The following is a 13,893-nucleotide window of genomic DNA, read 5'->3' as shown; positions in this document are numbered from 1 at the left end:
GATGAAAAAGAGCCATCAGGTTGCATATGCAGATTTCACAGCCACACAAATTACAATGCCAACAGCTAAAGGCACTCTCTATTTTTGATTCTGCCATCTCACCGCTGTGAGCCCTTCAATAATAATCTTTCCAACAAACAAAGAACAGTTTCATCCATAAACTTACTGATAATGTATGCTGCTTTAATACCCTAGGACTGGATTACTTTTGTGTGCACGGTTTTCTTGAAAGTAAGCCAAAATGACCATTAAACAGATCTGTATTGTCAAGGGAGAGAAAAATTGTAAGTACCTCTCTGTTATTACTCCATTTTAAATATTCTTTTTTTTTTTTAATTTTAGATATGGTTATAGTTTGATTATTTAGTAGAGTGAAATTAGAACCACTATTCAAGAAACAAACAAAAGAAAACCAGCACACATAACTGTGTTCAGCCCAACCCTGTGACCAACTCATTGTTATGTTTAAGCTGAGCTATTTCATTTCCTGAGGCCTCCTCCCCAGGGATCCTACTCCCCAAGCCATTTTCTCAGAGCTAGGTCTCTATTTTGAAAAGAAATCTGCTGGGATAAGAACTGAGAAAATGAAATACAAGGCAGGAGATCAGAAAGTGTGAGTATGCATAAGAGAATAAAAGATGAGAGCAAAAGGGGATAAATATAACAGTTGGATGAAAGAAAACAAGAAAGTACATGGCTACAGGCTAAAAAAGAAATTTCTTTGCCAACTCAAACTCCTGAGGCTGATTATAGTACACAAATATAAGAAGTATTGCTCTTGCAAAGGAAAAGATAATTCATTAAACTTTGAATATTTCAACACATAATTTATTTTGGTTCTTCAGTATTTCAATTTTCCTATCAAGTGTAATTAACTTTCACCTGTTACTTGCAGCATGTTATTTCTTCTGAAATGGTAGATGTTATTTTTTTGACTTTATAGAGAGCAAATACTCTAAATCCAGATGTAAAACGAAACCCTTAAAGATTCCACTTTTGGAAGTCCTCCTGACAATGAATTAGTTTTCTTATTTTGCAAAACCGATAAATTATATATTCTGAACACCAAACTTACTGGAAACTGCAACAGAAGTGTTAAAATATTTCTTTTTTCAGTATAGAAGCCTTCAAGATTTCAGCAAAAACTCTCTATTCTGGGATGATAGTAACACACTGGTCTAATCTAAAAATCCAGTTTGTATATTTTGGATCAGCAATTATAGAAGATTTGTTACCACCTGACAAGGAATGAGTAGCACTGGACTGATTTTATCCTCGGTCCTGAAAATAAGGCCTCAAACTTAATATCACAGTGTTAGTTTATTCTTTATTTCTAATAAGGAGATACCATGTCATCCACCTGCACCACTTGCTGTCCCTTGGAATGGATTATTGTTGGTTTGAATTTAAAAACCTGTTTAAGATGATTGGACCATTCCACCAAAGGAAGAAGAAGGTAGTAAAGGACCATTATATGCCTCTGTAGTGATCTAACTCTGAAAGGTCTTTTAAGAAAACTATCCTTGGGTTTGCACTGGAAGAAACATAACTTTCATCCCAGACTCCCTAGAAATTTTTTTTTAATCCTGTGTGCACTGATTAGTCAGCACTGGGACAGGCTCCCCAGGAAGGTGGTTGAGTCTCCGTCCCTGAATGTGTTTAAGAATCTCCTGGATGTGGTGCCTGGGGACATGGTTAAGTAGTGGGGCATCAGGATTTGGGTAATAGGGTTAGGAGGAGGCTGGAATCGATGATCTTCAAGGTTTTTTCCAGCCTGAGCAATTCTATGATTCTATGATTCTTATCACATTTCAGCCATAACTGAAATATCTGGGGATGGAAATCCTTAGGATTATATAGAACCAGAAAATGCCAAAGCAAGTAATGCTAATTTCAGCCCCTACACCTGCAGCAGAGCCTTGGGTAACTGAATAAATTTATCTTTAATTCAGATTTCCCATATACTGTCTGGGAATATTAAGGTTTGTTACCTGCTACAGAGAAGCATAATGAAGACTAAATTAGTAAAGCATCTGGAGACATACACAAGCAGCTATCAATTTTATAAGCATTTCATCCACATAACTGTAAGTTTAGGTGGAAGTTCTAAGCTATATTGATTATCAAATAGTAAAATAGCTCAGAGTAGATTTGTGTAAACTGAAATGGTTCATAGCCATTACCTGGTATAACCTGAATGTTGCTACCCCTGCCTTTCAGCAATAATTAGGCTTCCTGGAATGTCACTGAAGAACTGAAAATTGTTAATTTTGTCTTGCCATACCCAAGAGTTTGCGAAAATTCTTCCATGACAAATGTGTCAAATCTTTAGTCCGCATAGGATGTCCTACTGCAGAAGTGCAAGGGCTTTCAGAAAGCTCTGTGTCTTAGCTGAAGATGAAACCTAAATATCTGATGGGGGTGAAATGGGAATGTGACAGAGTGAACTTTGGAATGCAATAAAGTGAAAGCTGCACCCCAAAGTTTCCTGAGTTAGGGACATTCTTTTGGATCAGAGGCCTTAAATTCTCCTAAAAACTACTTCTATATGTGTCATAGACAGGTAAAGGAAAACAACAATTTATTTACACCAGCCCTCTGGACCCAGTGAGTAGATAATAAATGACACAAAAATTTTAGGTCAATGAGTGGGTAATTAGTTCTCCCTCCATCACAAAGTGAGAAATTTTGCATGTGGGCCCTATCTCTGGGAGCTTTCCCAGGTCTCTGCATACATAAGGAGGACAAGTTGACACATTTGCTGATCATCTCATCTCAGATAAAGCAGTCTCTAGTACAGACCCAGCATTACAGAGCAATAAACCTCTCGAAGAAAAATGGGTAGCAACAGAGAGCTGCCAGCCCCCAGAAAAGAGAAGTTCTGTACAATGTTGGGCAAAACAACTGATTCAATATTTTGGATTTTCTCCATAGAAAATCCAGTTTTGCTGATGTTTAATATAAAAGAAAACAAAAAGAATAAACGTATTTTTTCTATGTACATTTTTCATTTCCTGTTTTGACTGAGACAGAAAGTAGAAAACTTTGAAGGCATTATTGAAATATTTATAAATTTACCAAGGCTGAAAACACTGAACGTACCAACCACATACTTTTTCTGGAAGAATTATTTAACCAATTTTCAGTTTTATATCAACCACTTCATGAAGCAAGAGCAATTCCTTTTTCTTTTTTCCTTTTTTTTTTTTTTTTTACTGTGTGCCCTAAATTTAACATCATAAACTAAGCATATTGTAGAAATTTCAAATGTTATTTCTTTCAATTAAAGATTTTCTTTAATAGTCTGTAGAATCCATAGTAGTTTATAGAATCCACAGAATCCATAGAATCTGTAGAATGACTTGCCTTTTCCAAATCTTTTCTAAATCTTCTTATCTCCTAATTCAATTTAGCTAGTACCAAAATACCACAAAAAATGATATTGTGATAAATTCATAAAATATAGAAGCATTTTAAGAAGTCCTAACAGGATTTAAAGACCAAAGAGAGTCCCAGAGAATTGTCTAAATTTTGGATGCTTATCAAAACTGAATTGTTATATCAAGAGAGGTTCATGCTTCTCTATTTTTCTCTCAAGAAATTGCAATGCCACATTGCCCACATAACCACAATTAGGTTTAAACTAAGCTGCCTCAGAGATGAGTCATTTTTTAAGCAAGTGGAAGGAAAAGCCAAGGTTTATCCACTATGAACAAGTTATATATTGCACTGAGTGTGAAAGTACTACTAGAGATAAATAACTGAAACATGACACTAACACAGGGCCACAGCCAAAGTCAGAAATGCTAAGATTTCATAGTGTAATATATCTTTTTTATTGATAAAGTAATACCTAAATGAGGAATTTCTAGGTTTTAATGAAAATGTTAAAGTAGCCAAGTAGGTTTGAATATGAAATGGCTACTTAGCACTCCTGAAGGCTTCACTTTTTGAAAAAAGTCTGTGTTATCATGAAGAGTAAGGTTGATGGCATTTCGCTAACCTCTGCCAACAATGCAAGGGTATAAAGGCACTCACTTTTATTAAAAAGGGAAAAGATCTTTTTTCAGAAATAGACTTTGTTTTTCAGATATTTTATCTAATGTCCAAGACAGCTTTTTGTATTTTAAGCATGTCACTTACTAAGCTCAACAGAGGTCTAACTGTATTGTCTATACTGCAAAAGGAACTTTTTAATTGCTGCTTTCTTCAAGACTTTCATAGCCTTATTAAATCTGAAACCAGTGAAGAAGAATGAAGCAGCTGTTAAGAGTCTGAACAGAAACCAAACAGCCACTTAAGAGCTTAAATGTTTTCTTTTTCTTCTTAGAGATTTATTTTATTTTATCTCATGGCAGTTTAGGAAAGAACAAGAGGAAAACATTTGCTTATGTGCATGAAACAAGCATCAAAATTGAAACAACTGAAATGAAAACACTGTTATTGTTCCATTTCTCTAATATACATCTTCATGCAGAACATTGGACACCTGTCAGAGAGTAAGGAGATGCTGATGAGATTCAGAGACAGATTTTCAAAGAAAGAGAGTTCCAGGAGCCAAAAGAGCTTGATTTTTAACATTTATACTGTGTGAGAATTCTCCCTTACTAAAAGCATTAATAAAGTCTCTGTCCAATATATGACTGCCTGTTTTCATAAAAGTCTTAGGAATTTCAGTGTCTGAGACCTTAACCTCCTTGTCAAACTAATGGATGGATTCAAAAGTTACTGATACCAGAGAAATTATTTCTCTCACAGACAGAATTTGACCAGATATGCCTCGTTACCTGAGCTAAAAAAAAATATCTTTCTTAGTACAAAAATCCTTGCTTTAGGACAAAACTGAAGAATTGTAAATTGCAAGATAACCAGTGAGACAAGAACAAAGGCATTTTGAGGATTCTGGAGACCAAGTATGTTCAGAAAAATATGATCTCAACCATAAGTTTGTCTGTCTTTCCATATTTGTTATGAGACATGTAGACTACCTCCTGAGTACAGAGTACCAAGCCCAGCATCAGTTTCATTAAAATCCTAGGATTAGTTAAAGGAAGATTGGTACCTTGGAAGAACTGTAATGTCCATGATTTCATTTAATGTCACTAACCTTAGAAAAAAATTGGGTCCTTGCTGCTGAGTGATGGTCACTGGGTGGCTTCCATAGGGCTTGTGATTTGCAGACCAGCAGAGTGGTTGCTGGGAAGCTAACTGTTTTGTTTAGCTGCAAATTTTTTCACCATATTTATGAATTCTGTTAAAAAAAAAGAAGTGCACATAATAATACAAATTGTTTGTAACTAATATGCTAACAAATTCAGTGATATTACTCATTAATATGAATGGCAGAGGAAATAAAAACACAGGCAGAAGGTCTTGTTATGCACAAGAAATCATCCTGCTTAAAATAACCTTGCTCATGTGTAAATATATACACAGTAAATCTATGATCTTCTACAGAGGGTTACAAAATATTTACTAAATAAGCCTTTGTAACCTGCAATACAATTTTTTTTTTCTGGTGCTATCACATTTGCCCTCTGAGTTGGAGCAGGAAAAGTTGTACCAAGCAAGGAGAAAGCAATATGCTAGTACCACAGCAAAGTTAATAGTCTGCTGTTAAAGGAAGCTGAGGGGCAGAGCTGGATTTTACTTCTCTAATTTATATTGTTTCTATGCTAATGATTATCAAAGATCTTCTTAGCTCCTGATAACTCTCATTGACTGTGAGCTAACTCAGCCTACATCATATGAAAAGAGGGCCAGGTGCCACCTTTCACTGAAATCCTTCCTAATTTACAGATGGAATCGATGCTAAATGGACTAAAGGCATTTTAGAAACCCTTATAAATTTAGAGAAGTTAGGAAAAATAGGATTAGTACTGGTGTGAGGAACTGAGAAGTGTTTCTTGTTTGTAACAGAAAAGTATATTGGTTGCAAAACCTATTCACAGTGAGGAAAGAGATAAAAAATAAAGATTACAGTTCCAACATATTCATCAGGTTGACATTACCTTAATATAGCAGAATATTCTTTCTCCAGGAAAGTGGCTGGTGTTGGCAGTACTACAGTGAGGCTGGCAACTTACATTAGTTCATTTTGCTTGTATTCCTTTTGGGAATATGCATGCTCTATCTTGCCTGATTTGCTTTGTATTGATATGGCACAAAGATACAAAGCATAAAAATGAATCCAAGAAACAACCAGATACTCTGTATATTAATGGGCTCAGCCTGGAGGGACACTAGACCAGAGAGGTTGCTGTACTGAAAACTGATCCAGAAAAACTGACTAAATAAGAATATCAAGCTATTTATGTAACATTAACTCATTGACTTGAGAAGCAGAAGGTTCCTGGGAGATGACAGTTTGTTCTAATAAGTTTTATTTCAGTTGCTGGGTTAGTATGAAGCAGAAAGTTGTTTTGAGGAAATATATGCATGTGGAAATAGCAGCTTCTGCCTCAGGTCATTTAAAGATTATTCATATCCTCTTTATTCTTGTTTACATAAAAAGGATAATCCATCTAAAGAATTAATCCCAAAGTTTTGAGGACTTTTATTCTTCCCATAAATTTAAGGACAAATTAAGATACATGGTTATGAGACCACATATCATTTAACACATTCCTGAACAGATCCAAGATGTTAGAAGTGACTTATGGGGCAGAGCAAGAAATACAATTTACAGCTGGTAGTGATATTGAAGTGTAAAACTGTTATTTTATGCATCTCTCCTGACAATAGCTTTCCATTTCTGAAGTGGAATCTTCCTTGTTAGAAACTGAAATGTGGTAACCATGAGTACAGTTACAGTCTTCTGAACTACATAAAAATCAATTGCCTTCTACTTGTACTGGAGAAGTCAGCTGTCTGCTGGCAGAAAAGCGATGGCATCTTCCAAACTATAAATTATTCACAGAATTAAGAATATTCAGACTGTTTTAATAGTTGCAGGGAAAATAATCTGGAAGCTGTATATTGGGATGGTTCCTGACCATTATTTAATTTCCATAGAAATCAGGAGTATTTTGGAATCAGTCCTGGAGATGAAAGAAAGAAATGGTATCAGAGCAAGAATAAAATGAATGATATTATCTGAAAACTAAAACAACTCAAGAAATTAAAATAATGATGTATTCAAGTAATTTACATTGTGATTAGGAGAGATGCAAACCTGATGTTTCTTTAAAAATATGCCCTTGGTATGAACAAATGTATGCAAGGGAAAAGGAACAAGAACTCTTTTTTTTTTTTTTCTTTTTTCTTTTTACCCATAAGAAGTAGATAAGTTAAAAAAAAAAAAATTTATTTTCTACTCAAAACACAGACTTGACATTTTTTACTTTGCATTTGAAAGGTGTATGTCCTCTGTGGGATCCCTTGAAGTCCTGGACTTATGCCACGACTGAATAACCACCTCAGCCTTGGATGACACACATTCACTGAACAAACTATAGTTCATAGTCTTGGATAGAAAATATTCCAGACATTCTAAACCTGATATTTTCCTGTCATTCTGTCCTGCAGTAAAGCTGATCACCATCTGTCAGACTTAGGGGCTTCTCAGTGACAAAGATGGGTGCTCATCTGCATTTACCCTTGAAGCTTTCTCTAACACAGGTACTCTACCTTGACAGACACACAGACCAGAAGAATGTTTCTGTCCACCCAAGAGAGACATAGCAGCCTGTAATGCAGCACTCTTGCAGAAAGAACTCCTCCAGAAAGAAAAAGAGGTAAAATTGACCTGACAGCTTTGCATTGCAAATATAACCACTCCAAACTCAAAGAGCATCAATAAATTCTATAGAAATCCCATTAAAAAAAGAAATAAAAAAAAAATCACTGCCAATTCATAGGAGTTGTCTTCCTAGAAACCACCAATGCATCATTGCATGTTGACAGACTTAGCTAACTTGGCTTGAAATTTCTTCTGATTTCAGTCATTAGTTTTCTGTTGGTGGAAAATTAGATTTTTAATTTCCAAGCAAAGGGCAGAAACTCATAGTCTTTTTTCTACTTTATAATAAAGAAGTCAGATTCTCAGCACCTGTTGCACTTAAAACTGCTGATAAATACCATGCACAACTGTAACAAATCAAATTTGCTAACACCTGAATGCTGACTAACATTTCTTGAGAGAATGTCTTTCCTTTTCTCCTCAACAAATTAGTGCTAAGTGCTGGTCTCTAAATACCAAATAGGAACTGATCCAAGTGGCAATCAGGACAGAATTCTGAATATCGCTGATTTTAAGAGTCTTAGAGTTGAGTTTAGCAAAGTACTATGACTGAAGTTATCAAATCTTTGGATTTTCTTATTTTGACAGGCATTTCAGTCTTACATGTTTCTGGGCGACTTTTATCACCCAATTAGAGTATTTTAGTGCTGCATACTTTATTTTTTCATAAGAAAAGGGAAAGGAAATGCCATTAAGTTCATTTTACAAGTGTGGGAGAACTGAAGCATAAAAAGATTAAAACTGGGATAAGTCTCATATAACTTTAAGTATCTAGTCCAAACTGCTTGCAGGAGGGATTATCCCTAAAGATGATTCATCCTGTCCTAAAATAGGAGGAAGCAGTTGCCTGTTTGTGATGCCCTCTAGTAATTAGATAGAAATAGATAAAACTAGGTAACTTAGTTGGTCTGCCTGCCTGGTTTTCAGGTCCACTATAGTCTGGCAAGAAAAATTCCACTAGGTGAGTTTTTCAAGGTCACAGAGAAAGTCTACAGCACAACAGGGAACTTAACCTAGATATCACATTTCTCAGATTAGCATCTTAATTGCCAGGCTAGACTTGCTCTTTAAACTTCTGTTAACTTCTTTCTGTGAGAAAATTTACCACCACTACTCAAATCTTTAATAAAAAAAAAAGCAACAAAAGATTGGTATAAAAACTCATTTCTCTTTCATCATATGCTGCAATGAAGCCTGTGATCAATTGGCTTCACTTTCAGAGCTTTATGAACTTTGGAAATAAAATACCAAATAAAATAAAATACTGTACTAAAGAAAATGCCTTAGATTTTCTGCATAGAGTTTCTGTCAGTATTGGAACTGTGTTGCACTCATACTGTTGTTGCTCTGACTTAGAAAATGAAGGCTCAAGATTAAAGCAGTGCTGTGCTCAGAGGGATGTGTCTATGGAGAAATCTACACAGAAGGCCAGACTCCCCCCGGAAGCTTCTGTTCCCTTACCTATTCTCCAATGCTGTGGTCTTAAGTACCAAAGTCTACCTCGTTTGAAACCTCCCATTTATCTTTTTCCCTCTACTCACCTGTGCAATAAGAATCAGGAAATAGAGATTAACTCTGTCAGCCACTGTCTTTATTGTGCCTTCAATACTGCATGTTGAACATTTTCAAGAGAAATTATCTGATATCTCTTTCTGTATGAGATTAATCATTTGGTTTTTCATATGTTTTTAACTCTGCTCTATAGCTTCAGCTTATGAACACAAGCATTCAATATTGGGAGGGGTCACAGGAGAGGTGGGTAAGGGCAGAGCAAGTGGTGTCATCTACTTGGACTTGTCCCAGGAACAAATGTAAGATGGGTGGAGAATAGATTGAGAACAACACTGTGGTAAAAGACTTGGGGATGCTGATTGTTGAAAATTGGCGAGGAACAAGCTTGATGATATTCCCTTCTCTGCCAGGCACTCAGGGCTCCCTGCAACACCTCACAGAGCCCCTGCTGACATGCCAGGGTTTTTCAGAGTTTGCCATGTGTGGGCATCACCTGCAGATCCCAGGAGAGTTGCCCCAGAGGAGAGTCAGCAATCTAGAGACATCCAGCAGAGAGATGGATGAATGTTGGACTACCTGCTGTAGTGTTTCAAGTGCTGACCCATTAAAACCAGCTTCTTAAATGCACAGGGCAATGCCACAGTGAGTTGACAGGCTTAAAAAAGAAGTAACCACTGAATGATTCTAATATTATACACAGTTTTACTATGACAAGATGCCCAGATATCATAAAAGATAAATTAGGCTTGATGTGTGATGTGGGGGGAGAGCAGAAGAGTGTTGTTAAATTTAATTGAAATTGGGTTTTTTCCTTTTTTTTTTTTTTTTTACTGGCAAGGGAATGCAAATGACATCAAGGCACCTTTCAGTTTTCTATAAATTTACAATAAAATTAATTTCAGCAGCATATTTTCTGCGTTTATTGCTGAAGTTCTTTCAGAACCTGAAAAGGAATCTAATTCAGTGCCTTTCAAATTTCTTTAGAGAAATATCATAAATCAAATATGTATTGGAAAAGTTTATGAGGGTTTTTTTGTATAGATAAAAATTATACAGTTACCTGATCCTTCTGGTTTATTAAGATGGTTTCAAGAAAATAGTTTAGCAGATCAGTCTGAGTACTTCCCTAGTACTGTGAACTACTAGTGAATTTCTAGTCTAGAAGCCCAACAATATGGTATAGCAAGTTAGTTAAGTAACACTTCTACATCTAAAACCATGGGTGGAAGTAAGAATATGTGATCAAAGATCAGTGGAAAAATGCACAAATCCAGAGTACTGTTCTTGATCATGACATCCATCAGATAAACACATTGTTGCCCACCTACCCTTGAGTTCACTACTTTGAATACGAAAAAAAATAATAAAAGAAGTAAACTCCTTTATCACTTTTGTTTTCTAGACTACAGTATTACTTTTTTTTACCTTAGCCAAGGTTACTATTACTAATTACATGACAAATTGCATAACAGGTAATTTGGAATTCTTTAGAAGACAGCTTGTTCAAGTACTTTTGTTGATAACTTTGTCCAGCTGAGAGTGCAGTAAGTGTTATGCAAGTCTAGGAGTGCTAAGAAGTAAGTTTTTCAATTTCAAAATGAATAGGTCACCAATTTTTCTTTGAACATCTAAGCTGTTCTCTTCTAGTATGGGGGAGATCTTATCTATAATTCAGTTTTCAGCAAGCACAGGTTAGTTCAGTGTCCAATCCTAAGGGCCCGAATAAATATTTTAAGAATCAACTAATTTAGCATCTTGAAAGTAAACCCACACAAGGTTTCTAGAAAACTATGAGGTAGATTTGATCACAGTGCAGTGTATATACAGATAGCATTATAGATGCAAAGATTTGTAACAGTACAATGTCTGTTGCTGCAACACCTGAGGGACTTTGCAAATTGCACATCTGAAAGGTCACAGGAATATTTTGCAGTGCTCCAGTTACAAACAAGCAAACAAAAAAAAAGTAATTTAAAATTCAGAGTACCTATGAAAATAAGTTTAGAAATGAATGTTACTAAGCTTTCCAATTATATCTTAATTACAAGAATGTGATGGCCTTCTACTCACACCATGCTGGGTATCACTACTATCATAAAATGAATTTAAATAAGAGGGATGGAAAGGGTTAATACTGAATTGTATTTTACATATTTTTTAAAAAGGGAATCAGTTAATATTTACTACTAATCAGTGATTTTATTGAACAGAGTTAGAAATAGCTTTAGAGATTGTCAGACAGGCATATTTTAAACACAGACCATTGCACTATTTTAATTGTTAATGATGGCCAGCTTTGAGAGGAAGTGTGTTTTGATAACAAAGCTTTTTATTAAGACTTCATAGGTTTGTTTTTCTCCTTCCCTCAACAGAAGATGGTGAAAAGATAAGGCACTAGTTAAGCTAAATAGAGGTAGCAAACTCTGGCCCCAGATAAAATAAATGAACAGACTGACACAAAATGATCTTATTTGAGTAAATTATGGATACTAATGTTTTCAGATAAGAAGAGATGTCTTTCCAAGACATGTCTTTCAAAGAACAACATAAATAACAGCATAACATATATGCAAAAATGAAAATGTCAGTGCAATGAGGCATACTTAAAAGGATTTATCCACTTTCCCACAGTGTGTTACAAGCATTTGACTCTAGACTGAAACAGACAGACCTCTGAGAAATGGGACTGTCAAGGCCTATGATGAGTGGTCTATCTAGTGTAGGAGACCTCTGCTTAGAATAAGGATGCTGCTGTAATTTGTAATCCTAGGCAGCAGGCTGTTCCTCTGCAGCAACTTTCTTTACAGCTAAGAAATAAGCGCAGGAGTAAGGGCACTGATGGATTTGGAAAGGAGAAACTGCATGGAAGAGGAAATGAGACCAGATTTCCTCGAAAGAAATGCAGACTGTTCTGAAACAGCAGCTCTCACACTTTTCTTCATAAGTGAAGTAATTGTCTAAAGCCTCTTGAAAATAAATAGTTTGCATCTGTAAACTTTGTACTAATATTCTATGGACAGTACAATTCATGCCCTGGCCAGCATCCTCATGCTAGTCCTCGTCCTCTTGGACTCTGCAGCAACAAGAAATTTGAAGCAACACAGAAATTTACAATGATGTAATTAGTTATGGAGTTCTGGAGATGTTGAGTCAACAGTATCCTGGGATAGAATATTCTCTACTAATATAGGTAAAGCAAGTTATATCAAACAAATCAGTGTTCACTAGTTATAGAGGAAAAAGAAACAACAAAACAGAACTGTATTCTCTGAAATGAAGAAGAGGGTTACCATTTGACAGAAGGTACAGGAAGGACTGGAATCTGACTCTTCTTTTTCATGGATGGTTGTTTTAACCAGAGAACTGTAACAGTACTATTTTATAGTACAGTTGATAGAGGTGGTAATCTGTACCTCTAAACTTGTAATCAAGAAAACAAAGAAATGAGCTGGCCTCTTGAAAACCAAAATAATGAGTATTGATTTGAAGAGAATGTTCAGAATAGATAATCAGATTCCTGTTATCTTGTCAGATTCACAATTGTATTGAGTGCCTAATTATAAAGATTTGAATGACTTTGTATGATCACTGAATAACTCCAGGAAGCTTTATGTAGAGCATTATCAACATTTAATATTTTGTTAGTTCTTAATCTATTCATTCTCTAGTGTCAAACTGTTCTGTCACAACTATCTGTAGCCAGGTTTAGGTTAAGCTCTGTAGTTAAATCCTGAAGTTTCTGATTCCTTAACTACATCTGACAGTAGGAATGAGACTCATATGTCTGATCTTTAGTGTAGAAAAGTTAGTTGCTTATTCAATGCAAGTTTTCTCCCTTCATTCTATAATCAATAGAAAGAAACTAATACCTGGCTTCTGTTAGTAACTGAGTAATTTTTTGTATGAGAGGATTTGACTGTAGAAGACACCAGTCTTAATTAGCTGTACACAACCTGCTGAGATCAGACACCTTTACCAAATGGAGCCTGAAGTTAGATTGTATAAATCCACTGCTAAGGGTTACTGAAGGATTATTATTCTTCTCAATATAACTTACTTCTAAGCAGCAACAAAAAGCAATTACGAATTAAAAACTGTCTATTGTTTCCTATGATGCAAAAGTTGCCAGTTGCAAAGAAGAATGGGAAATACAGATAATTTCATAAATACAATATACGCAGTACTTTGTTTAGCGTACATGGGACTTTGATTTCAAATTTAAATGTATTTCAGACTAAATCCATTAGGAAGCAGTTAAATTAATATCTGAAAAAAAATAATTATAAATAAAGAACTGATCTAATAAAAGCTATTCCTTAAACTTTACATGCTCAATATTTTGCCAACATACAAGACTTGCATGTAATATTATTTTTCACAACATTTGTAAGTGGTAAAACTTTATAAGTATCATACAAAGCCCTTAAATTGTATGTCTGGGAGAATATAGCTCTGTCTATTAAAAATAACATGGAAGGCAGCTTTCCTAGAAACCTGTAATTATGAGAATGTGAAATCTTTCAGGTCACTTTATAAAAAAAGAAAAAAATCTCACTAGGTATACTAAGTACAGACAGGGACTTAAATCCTTGATTCATGGTAGCTGATGTACAGTATTCCATAGGCATGTGGCACTTATG

The sequence above is a fragment of the Heliangelus exortis genome, chromosome 5 (genome assembly GCF_036169615.1).
Source record: "Heliangelus exortis chromosome 5, bHelExo1.hap1, whole genome shotgun sequence".
Classification (NCBI taxonomy): domain Eukaryota; kingdom Metazoa; phylum Chordata; class Aves; order Apodiformes; family Trochilidae; genus Heliangelus; species Heliangelus exortis.
This window is presented reverse-complemented; position numbering follows the sequence as displayed.